Below are 27,073 nucleotides of genomic sequence, written 5' to 3'. Positions count from 1 at the left end.
GCTACTCTTGCCAACTAATAATCACCATTACTTTTCAACTCACCACATTTTCATCAAGCCGTTCAGTTCACGATATGTCCTAAATCTGTAGTGGTTTCCACATCGCCGGGGTTTGTAATATTTCACTACCGATGCAGTACTATTGTCTTTTAATGCGTCGAAACAATAGTTTGCAGTGACGAACAATGGTCTTTGTCATTTCATGTCTCCATTCTTTGCTACTCTAACATATTGTGCACATTTTAGTTTTGCCCCAATAGTTCGAAAACCTTGTCCATTGCAGCACATATATCAGGAAATAACGTGAAGCTAACCTCTAATCAGAGCTCTGGCAAAGCAAGCGAATTGTTCTCGGATTTTAGGAATAACTTAATGTTTTCTTCAAAAATCCTTGACTTCATCTTCATGCAATGCTTTATTTTTCTGATAATAACAACGTGCTCTGCTGAAAATGGTCGTCCTGGCAATCGAAATGTGTCAAGTGAGTAGGATTCTTGCATTTCTATTTTTTTTTGGAACAGAATGACGTAATTCCTCACGCTGTCGTCATGTAGTCTCACAATTCTTGTGCCTTAGTTTTTTTTCTAAGCGAATTACTGTCGTTTAATACCGGCATCAATATCGTCCTGGCTATTTCTAGTGTTAAAGGGGCCCTGTAACAGTTTTTGAACATAGTTACAAAACGCTGCCGATTGGTAGTCGAGGCTAATGAGAACACGCGAGCCCAACATTGTGACGCATATTAGCGAGTCGGGCGAGTTGGTGGATGCTCATCGCGGAATAACAAACAGCGCAAGGTTAAAAAACGAACACAAAGAAGAAAAAGACAGCGCCGAACTCACAAAAAAAGGTTTTTTTGAAAAAGACAGAACATTTATAGATAACAATTAGTCCCCAAAACTCTGCCCACGCGTTGCAAAACAACATGAATCATGTCTTGTCTAACAGATAATTGTACCCTTCATATATAAGAGTGACTTATGGTTGCCTTGTACAACTTTTTTTGAGTATTATAAAAAAAAGGCTTCGGCTATTTCAAGCGTGCGCTGGTCAACATGCCGGTATTTTATAATGTTTTTTTTTTAAGGTTGGGTACACAACCACAATCTGCCATGGGCTGCCAATTAAGACGTGACAGCAGCACCCGAAAGAGTGCTCTCGCATGCTCTCGTAGGAGTACGTTTCGACAACTCCCGCTTTGGCCTATGCATTCGCCGCCGCATGAGAGTGAAATAGCGTAAACCATGCCAGTAGCGCAAGATATATAGTTGTGCACATGACTGGAGACACACTTGTTGCGTTTTCCTAGCTTCCAACAGACCATGTAGTTGTCTATCCTGCCTTAAAGAACCATTATAAAATACACACATGTTTATCAAAGCATGCGTGAAATTGCCGAAGCCTTTTTTTTATAAGATTCAGCAATAGATGTATAAGTCAACCTGCAATCACTATTCTAGATGAGTACAATTATCTGTTGGAGAAGACTGATTCAGGTTGTTTTGCAACAAATGCGCAGAGTTTTGGTGACTCATTATCTACATATATTCTATCTTTTTCAAGTAGAAATTTATTATTGAGTTCAGCGCTGTGTTCTTTTCTTCTTTCTGTCGTATTTTTTAACCTTGCGCTCTTATTCCACGATTAGCCAAACATTATAGCGACGCACGCGGCCAGAACTTAAAATTAATTCTCAAAGCCAGCTAGAAATGGTTCCCGCTTGTCTCAAGAAATCATCCCATAAACCCAAACGACTACGCCATATAACCACTTTCACGGCCGTTGGCCGACTTGAGCATCGTGGGCTGCAAAGTTACCGGGGCCGGCGCGGGAGGCCGCCACAGGCCCGCGCGTGCGCTCGCGATCACATTGAAAATAAAAGCGGCGCGTTCGAAGAAAAGAAAATCGTGTTGAAGGTCAAGACGCGAGCGTGGCGTAACTTCTTTCCCCCGTGCCATTCCTCTCCGTTAAGCTTCCAGCGCGCTCGTCGGGACGAGAGGAGAAAGAGAGCAATTACAACGTGCGATAAATCTCCACTCGTACTTGACGGATTCTAAGAATTGTTGCGGCGGTAAATTCGTGAGGTAATTAACTCCTTTAAGAAAGCCATTCGATGGTTACTTGGAGAATGGTTGCAGGGCCCCTTTAAGTTTGACTAGTAATCCTCAGGGAGCATCAGTCGTAGCTTTAGTCAATAGATCGCTCACCGCGTGAAGACCTAGGCCTAAAACATCAGTATTAAAATTTTCTGCGAACAATAGTATGTAACTGTCATTTACTACATGGAAATAAACCAACAACTATTCTACCTTCGCACTCTGTGCCAAGCGTACCTTTCCGTGGAAGATCAAGTGCATTATTGTCATTCATGTTCCCTGAGCGGGCGCATACATGTGGCCACTGGCGTCGCTAGGGGGCAGTATTGGGAGGGGAGGTTCGTATTCACCCCCCCCCCCCCGCGAAATTTTTCAATTTGGCATATGTTTATATACAAGCACGCACCAAACCCCAAGCAGAAATATACATAAAGTATAATTGAACCTCCCCCCATCACCGTCCTCGCCCCCCCACCCCCACCTAAGAAAAAAAAATTTATGGCTGCGCTGCTTCCTGTGGCCTTTTAATCTGCTTCACCGTTCTTGGTAGCTCACACGCTTGCACTTGAATCTCCTTTGGCACCTGTACAAAACCGAGAGTGCATCTTGAGTTCGCTGGCACCGCTTCGTGACCGTCATGTATGATTAGGTATCGCGGATATCTAACACAAACTCCACGATTCTCAAAAGCCTGAAGACATTTCACTCATCGGAAAGGCATAGACACATCTGTGTACCTTGCGGCTGTTCTGCAATCCCGCAACACGGTTTACACAGTTCTTACACCAAGGCCTTAGTTTATGAGTTTCATTTATTTGTACAAGAAAGCTTGTCGTTTCTTGAATTGGTTATCCAAATTCTTTATGTTGTCACGCACTTGTGACAGTGAAGAAGGCGGCAGTAGCACTGGTCGATACGGAACTTTATTGTGCGAACTTGTGCCCAGAGAAAGGAAAACTGTTAACTACTAGCGATACTCGCTGTACACTGATAGTGGCCAGGACAGTCGTCGATCGCCGATAATCCGATCGTCGGCCAAACAGGCAGAGTTTGATACATGCCTCGTCGAATGGATCATGGGTATAAGTGGTGCTCACGTTAATTTCAGAATAAACCAATTCCAGAAATGCCAGAAATTTTTTTCAAAACTCTCTAAAACAATCGCAAAGATTTTCGTGCACTCAGCCGTGGCCTGCGCCAAGTAATAACTCGTGTAGCAGCTTTTTCGAACGAGGCCCAGTGACATCGAAATAATGAAACAAGCACGCGTGGTAATGTAATGACTCATTCAACTGTAGAAAAGGGCGTTTCTCTATTTTAAATATACATTTCTTACATTTGTTAGAAAAGTATATATTGGAACACTTGTGTATTCGGTTATCAAATTATTATGAAACTGTCACAGATATCAAAATCATAAAGAATGTTATTACCTTGATACATATGTTGCGCTTTACAGGATGTGACGCCCTTCAATCGCTATGCCGCTATCCCTATGGTATGTAATTTTTTTCATGTAATTTATTCCTGTTATTCTATAAAACAATAATTCTGATATCTCATTTTTCTTCCTAAGTTCGTTGAAGTGATGAGAAACTGCCACCTAAACCACCTCCTTGAAAACAAGTTTGTTTCACACCACTATGTAAAGTAAGGCAGAATCACAAGTGTCCTTCATGTTCTCATTGAGTCATACATCAGAGAAGCACGAAATACTTATAGGAGCAGTTCTCTCTTTTTCTTTTCGAATGTACTGAGGGTCTCTAAAGCAAGCCGACGCTACGGGTTCTTGCGTGATTTCACTCCCGCACATTGACGAAAACGTGCAAATCATTATCGAGAGCTATTTCTCGAATTGCACACATGACGCTTCAGTTAGTAAATAGCCAACACGAATATAATTGCGATGGCTGTTATATCGACACTCTCGGCGAGTTTTTCCCGTCGCCGTCATGCTGCGTATAAAGTCCAAGTCGATAACATTGCCCGGCGCGTCGTATGTTTTACGCGCTAGTAAAAGCGCGCTGGCGCTGGGGACGAGGGCGGCTGAAGCAGACATGAAAACAGCCGGCCGTGTCCCTCGCACAAGATCACACACATTCACATCAACCGCATGTGAGGCCTGGCGTACATGGCTCGTCAAGCAAAGAAGAAACGCCCCGCGAAGGAGCGTGAAGTGCCGCCTCTGGGGAGGGGGGGGCTGCGTCGCTTGAGAAGCAACTTCGAACTTTTCTCATAAGAAATAAGAAAGCAATCGGGCGTGCTATCTCGACAGACATCAGGACACGGCTCGTAAACTTCCTGTGTTCCGATCCGAAATAGTGAGCGTCCAGCCTTACTCAGTATAAAATTCCGATTTGTTGCTATCACATTCACTGCTTCGCCCTTGGGGCGAAATTGTGGCGTTTTCATTGAATAGATCGCAGTTACACACGGAGTCCTGGAGAGGCGTTAAAATGAGTTCGCCTAGTGCTTGACAGCCACCTACAATACTCCGTTTATACAAGCACCCTCTAAGCCGTGCAATCTCTCTGCGTCCGGTTCAGTTTGGCCTAAATAAACTGTAAATATACGTAAATAAGAAGAAATTGAACCTACATAGGAATAAAGAAATCATCTGCCCTCATTCAAAAACGAAGGCGGAGTCCCAAATTCCCGTGCAGAGTTTTATGTCAGGAGTAAACAGGGAAAAATGAACACAGATTTAGGCACCATAATAAACGCGATGTTTCTCGTTAATTGCATCAGATCTATTTTAAAGAGAAACGTCAACAACAATGAACGTTCCTAAAAACGTTTAAGAAAAAAGACAACCATTTCCCGCTAAAGGGGACCATGAGGCGATGCGAAGCCAGTGCACTTGCACGATCGCGTTCCGTTGGCTTTCGTTGGGCATGCTGCCGACCTCGCGTCGTGGAACGCGAACAGGAACGCTACGCGCGTCTTGTCTTCCCTCTAGCCTGGCCGTTAATTCTCACAGGGCGAGCGGGGAACGCGGTCAACAGGCGCGCGAGAGGGGGGCAGCGTAGGAGAGGAGAGAGAGGGGGAGGGACGCACATGCGCTGGTGCTCATCGCGGTGTTGCGCAGGAGAGAATTTCGACATTCCTAGCCCGCGTTTCAGAGGGGGAGGGGAGAGGGGAACTGGAGAGGAGGTGTGTGGAGCGGGTACGCGCATGCGCAGTAAGGGTGGCCACGCCGCACACCACCACCACCGGTTTGAACTCCGCTGTAAGATGCTTCGCATCTAATAATTCATCTCCTACCATAAATAAATCTTAATGTGCTGTACCCTCACAATCATTGTCGAAAAATCAGCGCATGATCACGTCACACGCAAGAAAGGATACTGTCACAGTCATGCGTCGTAACTGCGCGCTGCTATTTCGACAATGTTTAGCCATCAAGCCCAAATGTTTAACGTATCTCACAATCAAACCCGGACTTCTCCGACACATATCAAGGGCCTCAGTAAGGCAGCACTAGCTGCGTGACTTTATCCCTCAGGCACAAAAATATGGTGCACGAAATAAAAAAGAGCTGTTTAAAATATATATTTCGTCATGTCAGCCAGTAACCAATTTCTCAGGAGGTTTCGAGAACATCTTCAACATCTACGCCGTTTTTACAATTGCAGGAATATTTGAAAGCACGCTCGTTGGCTTGCTCAGGTAAACGTTTCTAAATTAGTGTTTTCAGCTTCTCTATGCAGATAGCAAGCTCTACTGACATTTGTTGTTTGTTTAAAAGGTGAAACCCTTAGAGAAACATGGCAATTATCAATAATGTGTGCTGACAATTTTCTGCCCAATACAGAATGCATGTGCTTCTGGCGTCTTCGCTTCGGTCCTCTGAGGAGTGCCTGGTATCACTATAACTCAATCACAGAACAATGTGATCCAGGAGGCGAGCAGTTCAACTGCAATGGATTTCCAACTAAGGCAGAGTGCCAAAAAAGGTGCACTTTTTCAAAGCCTTCGCAGAGGCGCAAGAAATTTACTTGAGCAAATTATTTTCGCAAACAAGAATGCCTCGCTTTTGTAGGGAATTAAAGTGAATTCCGAGGCTGCATGTTGCGTAGCCACTGATTATATTGCGTGGTTCAGAACACTTCGAAATGTCGCGCATAAATTAGCCTAAGTAATATTGGCAGTAATATTTGTAGCTATGTCAAATGATAGTCATTCTGCTTGCAGATTGTCAGCTATAAAGGAAAAACTGAAGGCGCGTTATAATATTCGAGCTCGCCTCGGCAGAAAGCTTACATAGGGTGTTTGCAAAGCATATCACAAAACGCGACATTTTTCGTTATTACATCGGTCAGAATAAAATAGACTGCATTCAGTGTGTTTTCACGAAAATAAATGAAACTAATTTGTTTATTTATTACGCTTGCGTCGTTTCTATTCGATATATAGGAAGAAAATGCGCAAAAGACCGGGGCGTGTGTCAAAAACGCGAGAAATACTTAAATATTGCTATTATGTTTTGGCATTATCCGCGATGTAGTAGATCGAGGCCAAATTCTAGGGGCCCGTCTACTTAGGTTTAGGTACACGTTAAAGAACACCAAATGGTAAAAATTCCTGGAGCCCTACACTACGGCATCCCCCGTGACCATATCGTGCTTTTGGGACTTGAAACCCCGACATTTATTATTATTAGTATGTTAATCCAAATTGTCTCACAGCTTGCCGACTCACAACGCGTTAAGAAGTAGAGGAACTGGGACCCTGTGTTTTTAATTGAAATAAACATTGATAAACATGCCTCACAGAACAGAAGCATGTCGCACCAGTCATTGGGCAAAGATTACGGAATAAACAAAGCTGTGATATGAAACATGAGAAACGAACAACGTGAATGTCGCAGTTGGCTTTTTCTTCCAAAAACTGCCGGGATATCAAGAGACGCGCATACATACATACATACATACATACATACATACATACACACACACATACATACACACACACATACATACATACATACATACATACATACATACATACATACATACATACATACATACATACATACATACATACATACATACATACATACATACATACATACATACATACATACATACATACATACATACATACATACATACACACATACATACACACACACACACATACATACACACATACATACATACATACATACATACATACATACATACATACATACATACATACATACATACATACATACATACATACATACATACATACATACATACATACATACATACATACATACATACATACATACATACATACATACATACATACATATGTAGACGTCCGGGCGTTGGTTGCGTGATGATATTGCGTATTCACAATTACAGAGAAACAAAGGCACGTCTACAATAAGAACTCGTGTATTTAAAGGGGCCCTGCAACACCTTTCTTAGTTATATTGGAATAGTCTCATTATTGACGTATGACTCTTCACGAGTCATATGCGGCAAAAATTTTTCGAATCCGTCAAGTCTAAGTGGTGTTACCAAATTACAGAGATCACGTTCCGCAGCTTTCTCCCTCAACTCAACGCCGCGAGCGCACGGAAAGCTGCGCGGGGCGTGAAGGGAGGGAGGGCGGAGGTGCGAGGAGGCGCCGAAGAGTTAGTCAGCGCTGGCGGCATTTTTTTTTCCTCATTTTTTTCTCTCTGGTGTCTCGGCACAACCACGTGGTCTGTGGCGCCACTTCCGGTCGGCTTGCGCGCTCGTCGTCGAGCGGAGGCCATCGCACCGTGTATCGCGCGTGCTTGAAAACTGCGAGTCGGTTTGGTAATGTTGGGTGTACACCTCGAACTGCCGTAGTGTTTTAATCGCTCTGCCAACCATGGATGCAAACCTGCGTGCGCGTTTGGAACGAATGACAGCTGAGATGGGTTTCGACCCACACTCCGATACACCGCCTCGTCGCACTGCTCGCGCTTGAATCGTATTCAACGCGGCAAAGCTGCGTGCACCCTTCTCCCAGTGGCGGTACTTCGATGCTGTTTGCTCTTCGAATGCGGGCGCACAGCGAGTGCGGGCTGACAACAAAGAACTAAAGACTAGAAGAAAGGATCGTGGGGCATCGGGCCGGCGCGGACCCATCCCCCGGCTGTCTGCAGCTACCGTGAAAATGCGAGTCTGCTTGGTTGCTGTGTCGCGGTTTCTCGGGAACCTGAGACTACGGGGAGGATACGCCGAGGTACGGCTCGATGACACACCGAACAGACAGCGAACGGGACTCTCGCCATACAGCGAACACAGATATCCTAAGCTAGCCGGCGCCAGCATTGTTATCGGAGAAATGCTGCACCGCTACCTCGGTCGGTCGTGAGAACGTGCCGACGATGCAGTTTCCAGCTGACGAGGCAACACTCGAACGGCTGCCACTCTCAACGGCAACCGGCGATGGTCAAAAGCACAGAAATATTCACGATTTCGGCACTGCACATGGTGAAGAAAACGCAACCACGCAACTACGAGCAGACGAGCTGTCGGTGAGACCGGAAGTGGTAGTGTTAATGTTTGTTCGGTGTTTTAACGGCATAACACAATGGAAACATACATATTATCTACTTATTGAACCCAAAATTAACAACGAAGGTAATAATGAGGGTGTTATCGTGATTATAACATCAGCCAATGGTGGAACTGCCGACAATCTCGTCATATATTGCGGACTAATACATCATTTGTCGAGAGAAGAGGAAGCGATTTTCAGCTGACTTTGAGAATTTATTGTAAATTCCAGGCCGCTCGCTTCGCTATTATATTTGGCTCGCGTGTTCTCGGAAGCCTCGACTACCGATTGGCAGCGCTTTTTGACCCTGCTCAAAAAGTGTTGCAGGACCCCTTTAAGCAAATCGTTGCGAGGCGAACGAGGCAGCAGCGACGGGGCGACTGCCGTAGCTTCGGCCCGGCCGCTGTGTTTACAATGCACCTGTTTGGCGCGTAAACGGAGACGATCGACCAAGGTCAGGGATGCGCTGGCTGTAATTCGAGTTCACAGGCGGCACTCGGCGCCCGCTAAACACTACACGATGCGAACGTGGACTCCGAGCACGCTCACTCGGCGCTGTTGCTAATACATACATACACACATACGTACGTACGTACATACATACATACATACATACATACATACATACATACATACATACATACATACATACATACATGCATACATACATACATACATACATACATACATACATACATACATACATACATACATACATACATACATACATACATACATACATCTTTCTAACTCGACAAATACTCACCTAAACATTAAAATGTGAAGCAGGCATATGTAGGCATGTTCAAAGGAGATCTAACTAAGCTTTCTTCAACAACGTACTAATTGCGCGCTCCCTTTTTTCTGGCTGATAAAGAAAGCCCGCAAAATCTGTAAAATGGCGCGTGACTTAACTGCAGCGCGCATCAGGAAGTAGCGCCCTCGAACAGGACCACTGTGAGGTAGCAAGTCAAGGCTACGCCCCCACCTTCTGCGCGTGGGACCGTAGTCACGTGTTATATTTCGTGATCAATGATGATAAAGATCTTTGTCGTCGTTGATCATTACGTTCAAACTGAATGCTTTCATCATCAGCAGTAGCATTGTTCAAGAGGCCTCTGCATGTGGATGACTCTGCTTCAACGCGCTACTTATCGATGCTCTCCAAATCTGAACATTCGCTTCCGCTAGTCAGCACAAGAATGATGGCATGTATGTCTTCATCACTTAATAAACGTCCCGAATAAAGCAAATAAATTCTAAATAACTTCTCAAATGCATATTTAACTATGTTAGAGATAACGTTTTGTATAGAGCCGCACGGCAACGAAGCAGATCCTACTACCATGCTTCTTACACGGTATGACTGGCACCCACAAACGTCGGCGCCGCAGCGACGGCTCAAGTTACAAAGCTTTGGTCGCTCACAGTGCTACGCATCTCACGCAAAAACAATTTAGTCCTTCCTTTTCTCCGAATAAAGCCAAATAATTTAAAGAATCTTATGAACTTAGACTGAACTTACCAAGAAAATGTAGGCATACGCCCTACATGTGACTTGAGAAGACCGCCGTTGTTCTGCGCGCGCTTACCTCTGTTTGTTCACAGTTGACACATATAGATGTTTGTATGAAATACGGAAGTGATGCCAACATTTCAAATCGAATTTTCATGACGATGCGTTGCCTAGACTGATGCCAATTCACGGATATGTTTCACATATGCGGACATTGGGATACAAAAGACTAATTTGTGCGTAGACTTTCATACATTTTGGTGTTGCAGAAGCGGCAACTGCAGAGCTAGTAGCGACATCCTGTGGCGTTTTGTGCATCTACAATTCCTTTCAATTTTTTAACAGTTGCGTCAGCCATCCCACCGAAAGAAAAAAAATGAGTGCTGTGAGATAACGACGACCTCGTTACAAATGCTTTACACAAGCAGTCAAATAGAGCATGCACGTCACAGCAATATTAGCTTTGTCTGTATCTGGTTAGGCTTTACATCACGATATGTCTCAACCACGTCTCAACGAAGTGTTTTGTAGGTGGCGCATTTTCTACACGTGCAAGACATTTTCCCCTCTTGTCGATGGACAGCCTTGTCACATTAATTAGGTATATTTTAACGAAAACAATTCATTTTACATCCCCGTCTATGTTTGATTTAATGTTTTAAAACATAAAAGATTGGGGCAGCTATGCACTAGTGCTGCGAAGTATGAGGAAGCCGCGGAGCTCGTGGCGTTGCCCTCCTCCTTTCCCTTCTCCTCACCCTCACTTTCATTCAAAACCCTTTCCATACTATGCAATAGATGGCTAGGGCAGTTCTCTATTTTTCTATCTTTTTTGTCTATCTCTTTCTATATCTTTCTGTATTTTTGTGTCTTTCTTTTTTTTCTCTTTCTTCCCTTTTTTTTCTCTATATTTATCTCTGTCTCTTTCTTCTTATGTCCTTCTGTCACTCTCTCTGTACTAGTTCGTTCGCCAATCACAGTTCTTGCATCTCCCGCCGGACAAATCGGCGCACGAGTTTTGGGAACGAAGCAGAAGATGTAGAAGAGGACGAAGAGAGCGCGTGCAGGTTCATGATGCTGATAGTTTTCTGGCGTCGCCACACAGCATAAATAAAATCTTGAAAGCTCAGCCGTAAAAACGCAAATCAATCCGGACGTGCCAAGACGTTATGGCGCTGCGAGCGCGTGTGACCTTCGTGTGGCTTGCGTTTGGGGACGCACACCTATAATGGATGTCCGTTTACGTACGCAACGTCGCGCGAGCCCAAGCCCTTGGGGCTTCTAGAGCTTGCGTACCCGGCACTAAAATTCTGTGTATAGAGAGCATAATATCTTGGCAGGGGTCTGCAGAAGGCTCACATCGTTGCACGTGTTGTGGTCTGCTACATTTGTGCTCAAGAGACGGGCAGCATGTAGGTCAGTGTTGTGTACGCCAGATTTTTGTTTTAGATGCGTAGCAGCTCTTTGAGTAGCCTGTGTAACGCTGTCCGTCCGTCCGCACAAACGCGAGGCAACGCGCTTCCCTCGGCGCAGGTGTTGGAGCGGTGCCAAGTAGGTCACGTCGCAGCTGGGCGTTGACGTCACGCACCCCTCGCACGCTTCCCTCGCAGGTGCGCGCGTACGTCACTCTCTCCCTCACCCGCCGGAGCGCCGCAGCAGCCGGCTCCAACGCCCGCTCGCCTCCCGTGTCTGTGTTTCAAACAAACGTTTACACCAGTAAACGCTACACCGAGTTTCGCTTCAAACGAATCTTCCAGCGTTCACCGCAGCACCCGCGTTAGCGTCGTTCAACCCGTGACGCCACCCGTGCGTCACGGGTTGCGTTCCCTTCGGGGAGATGGTCCAATTTTTTTGTTTTGTTGCTCAAGCCGTTCGCTGCTATCCTTACATCGTGCAACATTTTCAATTTTTGCTATAAAATCCTTTCCTTCGCCCTTGCGGCGAAAACGTGACAGTTCATTGATACACCGTAATTAACTGTAAAACTTAATTTAATCCCTACTGAGTGTTTGTTATTTCTATCATATCCATGCGCGTGTACGTGTATATGTTGCATTAGCAACGTAAGTGCAGCAATTTCTTCCAAAACTATCATTATCTCGATTGTATTTGCGAATCGTTCTGTGTCTGCATCTTCTTAGTAGCGCCACCGTAATAGCACAAACACTGATTTCTAGTCCAATATCCGCTAACGATTCATGACTATGTTTACAATGACTAAACCTGTGGCGTCATGCAGTCGCTGGGCAGCCTTAAATGGCCTTAAAAACATCTCATACAACATTTATATATAGAGACTGCAAAGTTCAAGCATGCATGTAGTAAAATTTCATCCATTGAGCTAGAATTATTGGATGTTTCGGATGTGCATACGCTTGAAATAATGTGCTGGAATAATCGTCATAGCAGTCCAGTACCCACAGAGACAAGGTCCAGCACGTGACATGCCACCCTCGCAGCGCGAGGGGCTCCCTTCGCGGCTGAGAGGCTCGCATGCACGCAAGAGTCTCCACCACCCCATTCCCCTCTCCTTGTTTTGCCGGATCGTTCAATAAAGTTGTTCACTCACTCACTCACTCAGATTTGATTAGTGATATTTGACCCACGTTCAAATAAAGCTGCTAAAGGGTTCAAGCTTATGAAAGTTCCTAATTTTTAAGATGTGCGATCCGGTTTCATAGGTGCATAACAAACATGAGGACAGAAAGTAGAAAGGTGTACGAGCCGCGCTCGTGCACATCGTGCATTTCCTCGTGTTTCTGGCATATCAGTTATTTTATTTCGCCCATTCAGTCGAAAGGCCCTGAGAAAATGTGCATTCTCATTCAATGACATATATCTTCATGCACATAAATCAACAAAAGGTATCATAGGGTAGTACCGTTCCCGCATATATATACTTTCTTTCATCACTAGTAAATGTATTGAATTCCACAAGTTCAACATGTAATTAGTTAGTTCGTGACATTTATTCGTCATTTTAGTGAACAATCAACCTTGTAAAGCAGACGGTCCCTCAGATATTCGCTTAAGGAGGCAAGGCTAATGCCATATTTCTCATCACTTTCTTCGTCTTTTTCTTATTTTATCTGATTAGTTTCCCCGTCATGAAGCGATAGTTTGTAGCGGTGCTGGGTAGCTGATACTCACTCGTGTGAGGAAGGTGAAAGACTCGGGCGCTCCTACTGCAAGCATGGGGACTGAAGAAAATAAAGCAAATTAAGATGCGTATTTCAGAAGGAAAGCTGCTTCATCCGATTTCGTCATTAAGCGCTTTGTTCAACGCGCAACACTTCCACGATAAAAGCAGCCAATTTTGAATATGTATCACTGTCATAAAAAATTGCACAGTTCGCCGATCAATAAAGGCACCAATCGGAACTTATCAAATCGGCGTTTGACTGAAACAGGGAGATACATAATCTTGGCCCTATATTTCGGCTGGGTGTGAGACATAGGTATTAAACCAACACGGCGATTTACGGGGAAGAAATATCCAAGCTACATGCACCTAATTTGTGCGCATTTGTTGTCTTCTGCACTGATTTACGTTTCTTTATGTCCAGCTGACCAGTACTATGTCTTCAATAATCTGCTGCGCTGTACAAGCTGGATGCTTTGGTAACTATAGTTACCGGTAGCGATAGAAAAGCATTAGTGTTATGTTGAAATTGGTTTCTGTACAGTGTGGCAAGGATGACTTCTCGGATAAAAATATAGCCTCGAGCACCTCGCACTGACGACTACAACCATCGTTTTTTGTGGCATAGCGGGACCCACAATTTCAAGGTCAACCAAAGTTGCCTTCGACGTCGAAATTTCGGTCGCAATAATTGTGTACCACTCATATTCCCGTGGTCAACACGTGACAAATGTAAATTTCATTCCAGTTGAAAAAAGGAGTACATTATTCTCTTTGTACCCCGCGTGACCGCATCAAAACACCATCTAGGCACTCCTGAACTACTGCATTGTGTGAGTTCTTTCAAAGACAGAGCACATTTTTTATTATTTCTAAGTTCTCTTCGAATATGTCTGAAGGTCAGTGCGTAATAAAATAGCAGTCGCTGGGAGCTACTCCTTTAAGTTCTCCACTTTCCTCGATGTTCGATATTTTTGGGCATGCTACTAAATCATGTCTTTCTACTGAATGAATGGCTCTACCAGGGAATACAAAATGCGATATATTTACATTCACTGAAAAACTGTGCATTTCTCTTTTTTTCCGCCGCTAAAAAATAAGGCAGAATAAGGCCTTATGAGAAAGGGGCGAGTCAAACGAGAGAAATATATATCCACTTGGGTAAAATCACTGCAGTCATTCAACTATTAAGATCGTTTTATTGGCTGAGCGGCCGAGTTTCTTTTCTGTCAGCTTCCGAACTGGGCCTGACCGAAATATTAGGTAGACGTAAATGAGCGCCGCGATGAAGAATGCCATGACGAATGAGTAGAGGGTGAAGGCGCGTGGTGGTAGGCCGAAGATGGAGCGTCCCTGTTCAGAACCTGCCTCTCCCGCAAGGACACCCTGGGAGGCGTCGTCGATAGCTGCGAGGGCCATAACAGTGAACACAGGGAGCATGCAATCACAATGCAATTAAGGGTGCAACTACGAAATTGAATCATTTTTGAAAAAAAGTATACTGGAAGTTGTAAAGGAGTACGTCTACTTAGGACAGGTAGTAACCGCGGAGCCGAACCATGAGAGTGAAATAACTAGAAGAATAAGGATGGGTTGGGGCTCATTCGGCAAGCATTATCAAATCATGAATGGTAGTCTACCACTATCTCTCAAGAGGAAGGTATATAACAGCTGCATCTTACCGGTACTTACCTACGGAGCAGAAACCTGGAGACTTACAAAGAGGGTTCAACTTAAATTGAGGACGACGCAGCGAGCGATGGAAAGGAAAATGATAGGTGTAACCTTAAGAGACAGGAAGAGAGCAGAGTGGGTCAGGGAACAAACGGGGGTTAAGGACATCATAGTTGAAATCAAGAAGAAGAAATGGATATGGGCCGGGCACGTAGCACGTCGGCAGGATAACCGGTGGTCATTAAGGGTAACTGACTGGATTCCAAGAGATGGCAAACGCGTGATGGGGAGACAGAAAATTAGGTGGGTAGACGAGATTAAGAAGTTTGCAGGTATAACGTGGCAGCAGAAATCACAGGACCGGGTTGATTCGCGGAACAGGGGAGAGGCCTTTGCCCTGCAGCGGGCGTAGACAGGCTGATGATGATGATGATGATTGCAAATAGCAGGAACATTGATTTACTTTATATGCTGTCGCGATTGTAGAACAACGAGATATGACTCATGAGTAGGTACATTGAAACCTAATTTTTTATTCATATGAAGCAGATATGAAACACACGAACATGTGATATAAATCACCTGAAGCGCATGAAACACACGGAACAGCTGTCCCTCATTCAAGATTCTCTAACGTATTCGACAGGCTTTTTTTCTGTAAAGCAGTCGATAATGGCTACTTCTGGTACACCTAGTATTTTCTTCACCCGTTTTTTATCTGTTTCATCTACCGTATCAGGTAATTCCTCTGCTAAAGCTTATTGAGTCCAATGGCGTTAACACACCTGCAATACGTTCATTGTGCACGTGTCGTCTGTTTCCGTGCGACAAAGTAAACGCCTGTTTTTGTTTCTACAGCACCACTAACGCATCCGATGCTTCCATTAAGAACAGGCAACTCATTTCATGTAAGGATACACAAGCTACAGAGAAGCGCTAGTGTACATGTACAGGCAGTCAATGTTCTTTCAGCCTACCGTAGATTCACCGACTCCTAGGAAAAGCTCTAGGAGTTTGATGCTTGTGCTAGTTACTTCCACAGTCCTTCAGTATGTACAGTGTTTTACTTGCTAAGTTTTCCCGTCATCAATTTCACCTTCGGTAGCATGCTAAGTGTATTACTGATTAGGAAGCATCTCCAGCACTCAAGAATAGAACCTTGTTCGCTCTCGGTGTGCTTCTCTCTCGCTTAAAAGGCGTGTAGATGGCTTATAAGTATCTGTTTTTAAGTAAAGCACCGTTACCTTTCCTTCGGCCTGGAGTCAGCTGCCTGCTTGAGTCTCGAGCGGTGACGTAGTCGCTGGAAATCACGGCCTCTTCGTGCGAGGCAACCGGTTGCTCCGTCGTAATGTGGTTTTCCCGTGGCACGCCATGAAACTTGTTCGTCGTTACCCCCGTGGAGCTTGTGCCCATGCGTTGTGGCTCCAATTAGCGTCTCGATAGCCTGAAGCTGAAGTCAGACCCCCGTATTCTGTCGTGCCACTCTCGTCGGCAGTCCGGTGCCCGTCCCACGATGTGTCGGCAGTGTAATCGCTGGTGTCTTCTTCAGTCATTGATGACATGGTGGAGGACATTCTTCTTAGTGTCTGTACGTTTTATCCACACGCACTATGGTCTGGCCTTGAGTGCTGCTGAACCACCGCGATGGCCCAGTGGTTCTGGTGCTTGACTGCTGACCCGAAGGTCGCGGTGTCGAATCCCAGCCTTGGCGGCCGCATTTAACTTGGCGTCAAATGTTAGTGGTCCGTGTGCTTAGGTTGAGGAGCACATTAAATGAAGCCAGGTGGTCGAAAATTTCACAGCCCTCCAATAGGGCGTCCCTCATAATCATATCGTGGTTTTGGAATGGAAAACCCCAAAAGTTAATATAACTTGGTTGCTGTTCTTGCGCATGGCCCATGTGGCTTATAAAGTTGTTTTGATAATCACCGGAATGTCTCTAGCGCATTGCGCACCACTTGCGACAATGGGATGCATATTCATATTAGAAAATCGGCCATTTCCGTCACCTTTCGGCATCTCTCAGAATCACATCGCGGTTTTGCGACGTTAAACACCAGATATTATTATTGTTATATTTAAATAAGACAAAGCTGTTGGTTCACTAATATGTTTTTTCACAAAACCGAAAGAGCACCACTTCAATGGTTTGGCAAAACAGACTAAGCTCATAATTTTGCAGGCAGCATTCGGCTGTTTTACGTATTTGTTTTCGTCGTTTTAACGTTCAGTTAGCAGATGCATCATTTCTGTGTTAAAATATTAACTCCTACTAATGTATCTGCCCAAGCTGCTTGTGTCATCCATTTATATACGTGCGGCCTCGAAAAGTACAACAAACGTTGGATGTTGCCGCTGTGCTCCTGTCCTTCCTTTACTTCATTGTTATTTCGTGCGCTCAAGGAGCTCCTAGAAATATACCCGGGTTCTCTCCTTCGCTTTCGTCTTCTCAATGTTTCTCTACTTACCTTCGCTCTGCTTCACTATCTTCCCTCTGCGTCACTAGTTCAGCTATCTTACTGCTTCGCGGCATGCAGATTACACTGCGTAAGCTAAACATGCGATTAACACAGTCATGTACCTACTGTTTTTCAAAAGCAGTGACTGCCAAGCTTTTCAATAATTTCAGTGCGCTTTCAAAAAAAACCATGCTTACGGCTTCGATCTATATTCTTGTGTGTAATGCCATGGCTGCTACATAAAAAAGAGCTATTTTTTATGTAGCGGCCGTGATAATGCACGTGGTTCATTGATGGCAGCATTAACGATAACATGGCGATAACATAACATGGATTAACGATGGCAGCATTATTTCAATAAAGTCGCTACTCATGTCGAGCTCCTAATGACATGGTACGCTGCTAACGACTTCGGGGATATCATCATTTCACCTTTCTCTAAGGTGAGTTGCCAATAGAAAAAACATGGCTGATCCCTCCGTCATAGGAATTGGTATAACACGAAAGTGAAACGTGTCTTCACAGAAGTAGTGCTTATTGTATAGTGATATATGAGACCATGTACAATGTCTATTCGTGTTTGGCAGCTATAGCACCGTTTGACGTGGATGCACCCATGTTGACAGCATGTCTGTATCGCGACGACTAACGCCCATGATTATGATCAAACCGTTGTGGTAGCTGACGGTGTGAACATATATTTGGACACAGCGAATCGTGAATCCCGCGTAAGGATGAAATCAACAAGCTCATAATCAACACTGGTACCCGGTATGCACTTCTTCAAAGCGTCGTCAATTAAGGAGAGAAACGGTACGGTGTGCGCTTTCTAGTAATGGGTAGCCGACGCCTGTGCTCATGCATACATAACACACACTGCGCTTCAGCAACACGGGAGGTAGAAGTTCGTAGCCTGAGCCGCAAACGCGTGCGTCCCGCTGGTTTCTGTCTCGCAGGCGCTGCTCTCGCTCCACCAAGGCACGACATTCGCCCGTCGAAATCGCGTCCTTTCTGCAACGCGTATTGCAGCAGTTTTGGTAGCCGGTGCTCTCGCAATTGAAGCAGTCGGCGGCGGAGAAATCCAGTTGGTGCACGTGGAAGCTGCACTACTCCGATAATTCGACGCACGCTAACACGAAGCGAAAGGCGAAGAAAGACCTTAACCAACGTAACTGCGTCAAGGGTGCCTCGGCAACGCCAGCGCGGCCAGTCTACCTCTCTGGTATCGAGACGCTGTAACCATGACCTCCGATATCGCGTGCAATCTCGGAGTAAGCGCAAGTAAGTGTGGATCGTGAAGCATTGCATCTTTTCACATCTGACAGACGGCGGCACCACCCCGCTCCGCCCGCCGCGAAAGAGAATGTGTGAAAGATATAAGGCGCGTTCGCGCCGCGTCTAGCATCTCCCGAGTTAGCTTAGTCGGTAGGGCGTCGGGTGCCTGCCGTCGCGGCCGCAACGTCGTGGGTTCAATTCCCAGCGGGGTATCTTTTTCTTAATTTTTTTCTTTCTCATCCGTTGGCGTCCATTTTATCAACGTCAAATCCTTGACGGATGTACTTGGTGGACCCTGGCATAAAACACTTTCGTGTTAACATTTCCACATAATCAACACTGCTGAGGTCAGTTCCCTGGATAATTGCATCACATATTATGCTAGACTTGAGCATTCGGGGGAGCATTCACGACGGTTTTGCTTCGTAATTTTTGTTTGTCGTTGTCAGGCTGCTTCTGACATTCCTGTGTCCAGTTAGTCAGCTCATTGCCTCGTTAAAAAACAGTCTTGCCACAATGACTTTTTTGGATAGTGCATGCTCTAGCATTTATTCACGAGCCCGAATTTCCGTATAGAAAGAATCATAAAAGACGTAGGTAAAACATCGAAAATATTTTTTTTCATGGTACAAATAAGCAAACACAGCCCAGTTAAAACGAGGACAAAGAACGACTTGGGCACGACACGAGCGCTCGAGCCCAAGTCATCATTTGTCCTCGTTTTAATCGGGTTATTTGCTCATATTTGCCCGGAATAAATACCAAATTGCCCAATTTTCAATCCCATTCAGTGTAAATATTCTTCCGCCGCGAGGGCATGCCCTAGTACAGTCGCAATGCATAGGCCACATTTCCCTGGCTTTAGCTGCAATACGCAGTTCATCCAAACATTCAGCAATTCTAGCCCTACTGGGACATTGTTCACATTGTTTATTGTTCGCACTACGAACGAATTCAAAAGAAATACACACATGTGGCACTTTCTGCAGAAATAGATCGAAAGTTCACGAAAAACAAATTTTAGCGTGAAAAGACAATCGAGAAGACGCGACAGTAGGCGGGAGCATTAAAGCATATGCATTGTGAAACCTGGTCAACATCGCCAAACGCAAAGAAATGTATTATACGAGGGTATTTGCGCTAACCTTATTGGCGGTTTTCATTTTTCTACACATGATAGCATATGCAATCCTAGATGAGCCAACTACGACTGACAGTCGCAACTATCGAAGTAAGTTGATTTCCTCCTCTGCTACTCCTAAGATGTAAACCAAGAAATATCACAGCCACGTTATCTCCCTTACGCGAGACTTCTTACATTCATGCGTTCATACAGTCAGATACGAGATGTTTCCTATATTCGCGTAATGATATACTCAGCGCACCTTAAACATGTACACGGCGCCCCCACTACGGCGCACCTTGTCATTCTATGATGCTTTTGGCACGTACAGCCCCAGAATCTATGCTTCTTATTTACCAAATTACCATAGTCACGTCTACTACGACGTTGTTTTAAATAAGCCACGAAGCGTGTTTACTCAGAAATGATTTCCTTTTGCCTGGCTCCCGTTTTAACGCTATCGCGTTAAGGAGCTCGTTCCGCAGAAATTCCTGTGTCCGCGTCGGGGTCGGTGTCGGCGTCGCTGGTTGTGAGCGAAAAATCATCATCTTGTCCGTAACCGAAAAAATAAATAATAAAATCTTAGGTTCGAGTGAGAATTGAACCAGGCCGTCTGCGCGGCAAGCAAGTTTTCTACCACAAAACCACTCAATTCCTTGGAACTGCAATGAAATTAACTTTAATGCTTCACAAACATACGCGTCTTGAGTACAGGTGTCACAGTACTAAATGTAATATTGCGCAGTAAAACGGGGTACAAGCGTATATTGATCATTGGACGTCACACCATGTGAACTGCATAACGAGTTGGTGGTTTAAAGCCGGCCACCCATTACAAAAGGCACACGCAGTACTGCGCGTATTCCCTTACGAACACGTAGCGAGTGCATCGCAACTTCGAAAAGGTATCACGCGCGTAATTGCTGGTCACCACCTTCAAAAACGCATTTTTAATTCATTTTTTATTCGACACTTTCAGGCTCCTTGTCTATGCATGAATATTTAGCAAAATGAATTATGTGTTTATCTTGAGCCGTTCGAAAGTTACGACCATTTTTCCAGCCCCTCAAAGACGCATTCGAAACCGAAACTGAAGGTTTATGGTTCCACACCACGTGCCATGTCGTCACAAATGTTTTTCCTTATACATATTACGTAATGCTAAGTTTTCTAAGTACATTGTAAAGTTTGTTGGCATGATGTTTAGGTTTATTTGAAAATTTTCACTACACGGCTTCGGCACTCTTCACGGCTTCGCGTTTTGGCTCGGCTGTCAGTACTATTTCGTACACCGCTTCGAGCTCTTGGACTTAGTTCTGGCCTTTCATGGAATAAGTTATAGTACTCCATGAAATATCGCTAAGTATTGGACGAAAAAGAAGCATCAACGCAAGTTATCGAATCAATATACCAAGCGTGGAGCTGCCGTGGCGCACGTAGGTGAGACGTCAGCTGGAGACGTCAGCTGGAGACGTCAGCTGGAGACACAAAACCAGCTTGAAAAAATATATGCGCTTCAGCTCCCTCAAAAGGAGTATGCGCCGTTTCAGAAGAGGTTCCCAGGTATGAACCTAAAGAATTTCAGACATTTTGAATGTTTCTTTATTATATGGATATTCAATTCAAATTTTTAAAGCTATTTTTTTCAAAACATCACTTTTTGCATCCTACACTTGCGCAAACAGTGATAACTTTCCTTCTGATAAGCACTTTCACATACAATTTTGCGTACTATTTGTGTGTAGGTTGAGCTGTGTATTCATGCCGAATTATTGAAAACGAGCAGTAACTTTTTGTACTATAAACAATATTGTGCAAAACAAAGCTGTCAAATATGAACTTTTTTCAGTCTTTTTACGATAACGCGCGTTAGCTTAGAGATGGCTTGATCATAGAGGTTGGATGCACAGGATAGTGTCGTCACTACGTACCTGCCAAGTTGCGTTTTAATCGCATCAGCCATTTTGTAGTTATGACTGTTGGCGCAACATGCATATTTTGGCACAATTTGATTTTTATAAATTTTATTCTTTGCATTTTTAGCAGTTTCACCATCCTAAAGTTTAAATTTACATGAGCCCTACAAGCCAAAGTCATAATTATACCTTTTCGACTGCAACTGTAAATTTTTTTCTCGAAGGTGGTGACATACCTTAAAGCATGCCACCCAATACATACGGCATGCACATTATTGCGCGCATTCTCTTATACACACGTGGTGGGTGCACTGTTCTCATAAAAGTGCTGTTGAAGAGGGCGGAAACCTTTACCTTTACTATAGGTATGTTGAGCGTGTGTGTGTGTGTGTGTGTGTGTGTGTGTGAGAGAGAGAGAGAGAGAGAGACCGGTCGGCAGACCATAATGACAAGCGAAATAGAGCATGATGAGGATGGGGCCGGATATCGCTATCGCGTTCAGCTCTTAAAGGTGAAGCTTAAGCGTCCCCCAATTTTTAGATGCGAAGTATTTCTTGCTCGGGGGTATGTAACGTGGCGTGGTAATCCGCACGCGGCCTAGTAGTCCGCACTCACACTACGCATGTGCGACTCTCCTCCTTCCCTCACTCAAACCGCTGCTCTTTACTCTCTTCACTTCTCTACCAGCACCTGCTTGCGCTTCTCCTGCGTTCTCGCTTCTGCTCTCACGGCGCATGCGCTTCTCTCCTCCTCTAGTCTCCCCTCCAGTGATAGAGCGCTGCGCGCGTTCAGTCCAGCGCTTGCCTCGGTTGGCTCCTCTGAAATGCGGGCTCGACATGCCGAAATTCTCTCCTGCGCAGTGCCGCGATGAGGGCCAGCGCATGCGCGTCTCCTCCCCCTCTCTCTCCTCTCCTACGCTGCCTCTCTCTCGCGCGCCTGTGCACCGCGTTCCCCGCACGCCCTGTGATAATTAACGGCCAGGCTAGAGGGAAGACACGACGCGCGTAGTGTTCCTCTTCGCGTTCCACGACGCGAGGTCGGTAGCATGCCCAGCGAACGCCAACGGAACGCGATCGTGCAAGTGCTCCGGCTTCGCATCGCCTCATGGTCCCCTTTAGCGGGAGATGGTGTCATTTTTTCTATTAGTTTCTACTTCGTATATTATGTGACTTTGGTTGAAACATACGCAAGTGCATTTTACTTGGTACAAAGGTACTGTCCGCCTACGGCCCGCCCAATTCAACTTAGCTGACCCATGCGCTTAACGCTACAGCTCGGAGTGCCTGGCAGCCTACTTTTTTCCCTTCTTTATGAAAGGCATGGCTAGCAAAATCAGTGCTTTGTCGACGCATCATATTTATTCCGTTAATACCATAGCAATAACATCTCGTGCGACATCATCCTCGTTAAGCCAACAATTAGCAGCACAATTTGTGGTTGTGTATATCAGTGTTTGCATTTATAACACGAGTGAAATTATCTTTCTTCTAGGATGCAACTCTAGTGCTACAAAATGTCACTATCCCTTCGGTGTGTATTTTTCCAATCCTACTAAACCATCATTTCCCACTAGAAGACTCAGGCAGTTCTGAAAGTTTCCAAGTGGTATTTTACAAAAGCACATATTTTTTGCCAATTCTTCTTCGATCTTCACTTTTCTTAGTCATGTACGATGCGTATTTCGATGGTCATGTACATTTTGTAGTCGGAGTTTAGCAACGTCGCCATGACACTGCTCGACCCGCGAATTTCTTAAAAGTATTTCTTACAGCAACAGATATTTATGTGTTAACCGCTGAAGACTCCCGTAATTATTTCGATTGTGTCATCAGCACACGCACTATACTTATTACAACAATTCGTGTTCAGAAATTGTCACTCTAACAACAAATATTTTCAATCAAAACTAATTAGTGAAAACAGAACCTAGCTTATCTCGATGACATTCCTTAGAAGGGCGAACTAAGCTACCTCAACGTGAAAGGTGTAGGAAAAGCGCACGAAACATTGATAGCCCTGTCTTTCGTCGACGCTGGCCGTTCTAAACGTGCAACCTGCTCGACGACCGTGGCGGGGAAGGAAACCTTCATATGTGATGCAGTGGCACTGCTTCCCCTCCACCTTTCCTTCCTCCACACCCTACATCACTCATCTTCACCTTCACTTCGCTTTTCCAGGCCCCTTGCTATATTATACTACTAGTACACATCCCTATGCTATGCCTTACCCTCTTCCCTTCTTCCCTCCTCCTCACCGTCAATTCTTTTTCCTACCCCCTTGCTATGCTATACCATACATGGCTATGTTGTACATGGTATTGCCTGAGTGACACCATACGTGTCTATGCTATTCTTTAACCTCTCCTATTTTCCCTCTTCCGCACCTTCGCATCACTCCTTTTCACCCACATTTCTGTTTCCCGCCCCCTTGCTTGTAATACATGGCTATGCTATACGTGGTTTTGCCTGCGTGCCTCCAAGCGACGACTTGAGATAGCAGATGGCATGAGACGACAGCCCAGGCCCCAAAAGTGCTTCGCACTAAAATGACTGCGAGAAAATCACCCGTGATGCCTGCGCCATGCGTTGTCAAGGTCAACGGTGGCACCAAGGAAGCATATGCGAGTCACTGCGATAAATTCACATTCATTAGATTATATTTCTGAGGCGTCGGAATACGAAGACTTCATCCCACCGTTGCTTACTAGTTTTTGTAGTGCATTGTATATGTGTATTTCACCCAACAGTAAGACAACTAACGAAAACATTTTATTTGTCTGTGCGAGCGCGAACGCTTTAAAATGTGTACATGAAATCTGAAGTGCGTAAGGGATGCGAAGCAATCGAAACATCGCATTGATATGCGTGACCGGGCAAGACAGTTCGATACTCGTTGGTGCGAATTTTTTAAGACAGGACAATCTAAATTCGATGATGCTACCGCTTATTGATAGAGTAAGAAAGTTTGAGTTCTGGCACACTGTAACACCAGTTTCTGTAACACTAGTCTATGAACTTTTCTCCTAGCATGCACTCGGGCGATCAGCCACCATTCAGCAGTTAGGTATGATCATGATATAATTTGAAATATATATATATATATATATATATATATATATATATATATATATATTCATAATATAAACGTCCATTGGTGCATGGAGGTTTGAAGAACTATCGCCGTTATTTTCCGCATAACATTTAACGCTTTAATCGCATAAAACGTTACAAGGGGGCCTCCGTGACAATAACGCAAGAAGTTTTGTCTCTTTTTTTGGCGATCAGCTAATGAAAGAGATCCTTACAGCCTAGAGGTCGGATGCAACCTAACGGTAGACCAGAACAAATTAGACAGTAGAACGTCCCATGTCGAAAAATACTTCTTTATTTTGGCTGTTATTTGAGCTGGCAAATTACGCAGAAGTCTTTTTTCGCTATTCACTTGTTAAATACCAAATGTACCAAACACAATTTTCATGTCTTGTTTTTCAATTTATGATTAAAAAATACGTTTCTTTCTTAAATACGTATAACTTAAGTTCGAGGCCTCCAGGGAATGGCTCTCGCACAACTGTTCGCCGCAAAGCACTATTTTGTAGATGAAAAATATTCTAAAATACTAAAAAACTACCACTAAATAGCCTTTCCATAGTGATCTATCTTGTAAGTTGAAAATATGAAGGACATGGCATCTTAAATTACTTGAATAACTCCCCAAAAGTTGCGAAGACAATGAGACAGCAATGTGGCATTGTAAGAAACGCATTCGCCATGCAAATATACTGAATGCACTCTACGTTTCAATGGATGTTGGCCATTGTCACATCTTCTAATCAGTGCATTTTGACACACAATGCATTTTTCACCAATTTAGATTGCTATTGCTGGTGGAACATGTCTCTCGGACCGGTGATGGATGGCTGGTTTCACTACGATTTCCTGACGCGTGTTTGCCAACCAAAAGCCAGACAGCTCAACTGCAACGCCTTTCAAACCAGATATGATTGTACAGTTAATTGCAACAACATTACCGAAGTTCCTCCTTCGTGGTCCGTTGGTGGCAATCGCACAAACGCCGTAAATACCCTCTGAAGAAGGAGACCTCTTAATAAAGTAGGTTGAACTGAAATGTCCCAATTGCATTTCTTTCTTTCTCGGTAACACTTCCTACTGCTATTCAATATCGTGTAATTTCTGAACCTGTAAAGCGAGGCCCGGTCCTGAGGATGCAGGGTATAAAGAAGGTATTGGAATCAACGATTTGGAGATTCAAAATGCACCGTGAACTAGGCGTGGAGCTCAAGATATTTTGATCGAAATAAATGTATCGCTACCATGAACACAACGAAGCAGTTTTTAAGAGCGGTGATTTAGTGACTACTTCACTGCAATTAGGTGGCTTTCATGGCACGCAGTGCCATATTACATACGATCACTCAGGCCATCCAACAAGACTACACGCAACACTCTGGCGACAAGCCAAGCTGGCTGCCGAGTCGCTGCAGAAATGCACTCTTTCCTCTGCTTTCATGTCTTCTAATTTATTTTATTGATTTTGGTTATTTATTTACTTTGCGTTTTCCACTGTGCGGCTTGATTCGAAGTGTTTTTGTACATCGCACTGCTTCAAAAAACATCTGCAATGAACTCTGGGTATCCACAACGAACTATGGGTATCCACACGAAGCACAAAGCTTCGTGTGGATTCAAACCGATAGGTCCATAGTATGACACTCCTCTAGAAACGTAACTTCCACAGAGGAAGAGCAGTACGTGCCGCTATGCAAGTATAAACATCCTCATTTTACTAAATGCATTGTGGCAGCTACCTTTCATGCTAGTCAATTACCAGGACCTTATAGGTTATTTGTCTTGATGCTGTACAGTGTGCCCGTGCATGGAAGAACAGACTTGGACAGAGAGAGAAAGGCTGAAGGGACACTAAAGGCAAATAACAATTTATGTCAGAGTGAAAGCTCAATGTATGACAACTTCTAAAACGGCAACATTATCAACAGCAGTGCCCTACTTACCGAGAAATTAAGCTAAATATATCACATGATAAGCGCCACGAGTGGGACATTTTCGAAGTGATCCCGATGACGTATGATAGTCTGCCTGCAATAAATCACTAGTAATCAAACAGCTGCAATAAAAAAAGAACCTTCCATGCATCAAAAGACGTAATAAAATGCTGTTTGTTCGTTTCCGTTTCATTCATGGAAAAAGAACCTCTGTGGCGTTGCCATGGGGAACGGCAGGCGTGGTTCAAAGGTTCCGTTTTCGCCGAACTGCGCTTCGTCCGGCGCCCTGCTTCGCTCACGCGGTCGCTTCTCAGCGGTAGTTTC

At 44.5% G+C, this 27,073-nt stretch overlaps 1 long non-coding RNA gene across 2 annotated transcripts in view; it reads left to right on the top strand.

Moving 5' to 3' along the window:
- Positions 1 to 27,073, top strand: part of LOC119401962 (uncharacterized) — a 92,759-nt gene that overhangs the window by 48,040 nt on the left and 17,646 nt on the right. For both annotated transcript variants that reach the window (XR_007417283.1, XR_007417284.1), the window contains exon 2: positions 5,911 to 6,052. This is a non-coding gene — a long non-coding RNA (uncharacterized LOC119401962). The remainder of the gene's footprint in view (positions 1 to 5,910; positions 6,053 to 27,073) is intronic.

The sequence above is a fragment of the Rhipicephalus sanguineus genome, chromosome 8 (genome assembly GCF_013339695.2).
Source record: "Rhipicephalus sanguineus isolate Rsan-2018 chromosome 8, BIME_Rsan_1.4, whole genome shotgun sequence".
Lineage (NCBI taxonomy): Eukaryota > Metazoa > Arthropoda > Arachnida > Ixodida > Ixodidae > Rhipicephalus > Rhipicephalus sanguineus.
Note: the sequence above shows the minus strand (reverse complement) of the source record. Positions and strands in the feature narration are given on the sequence as shown.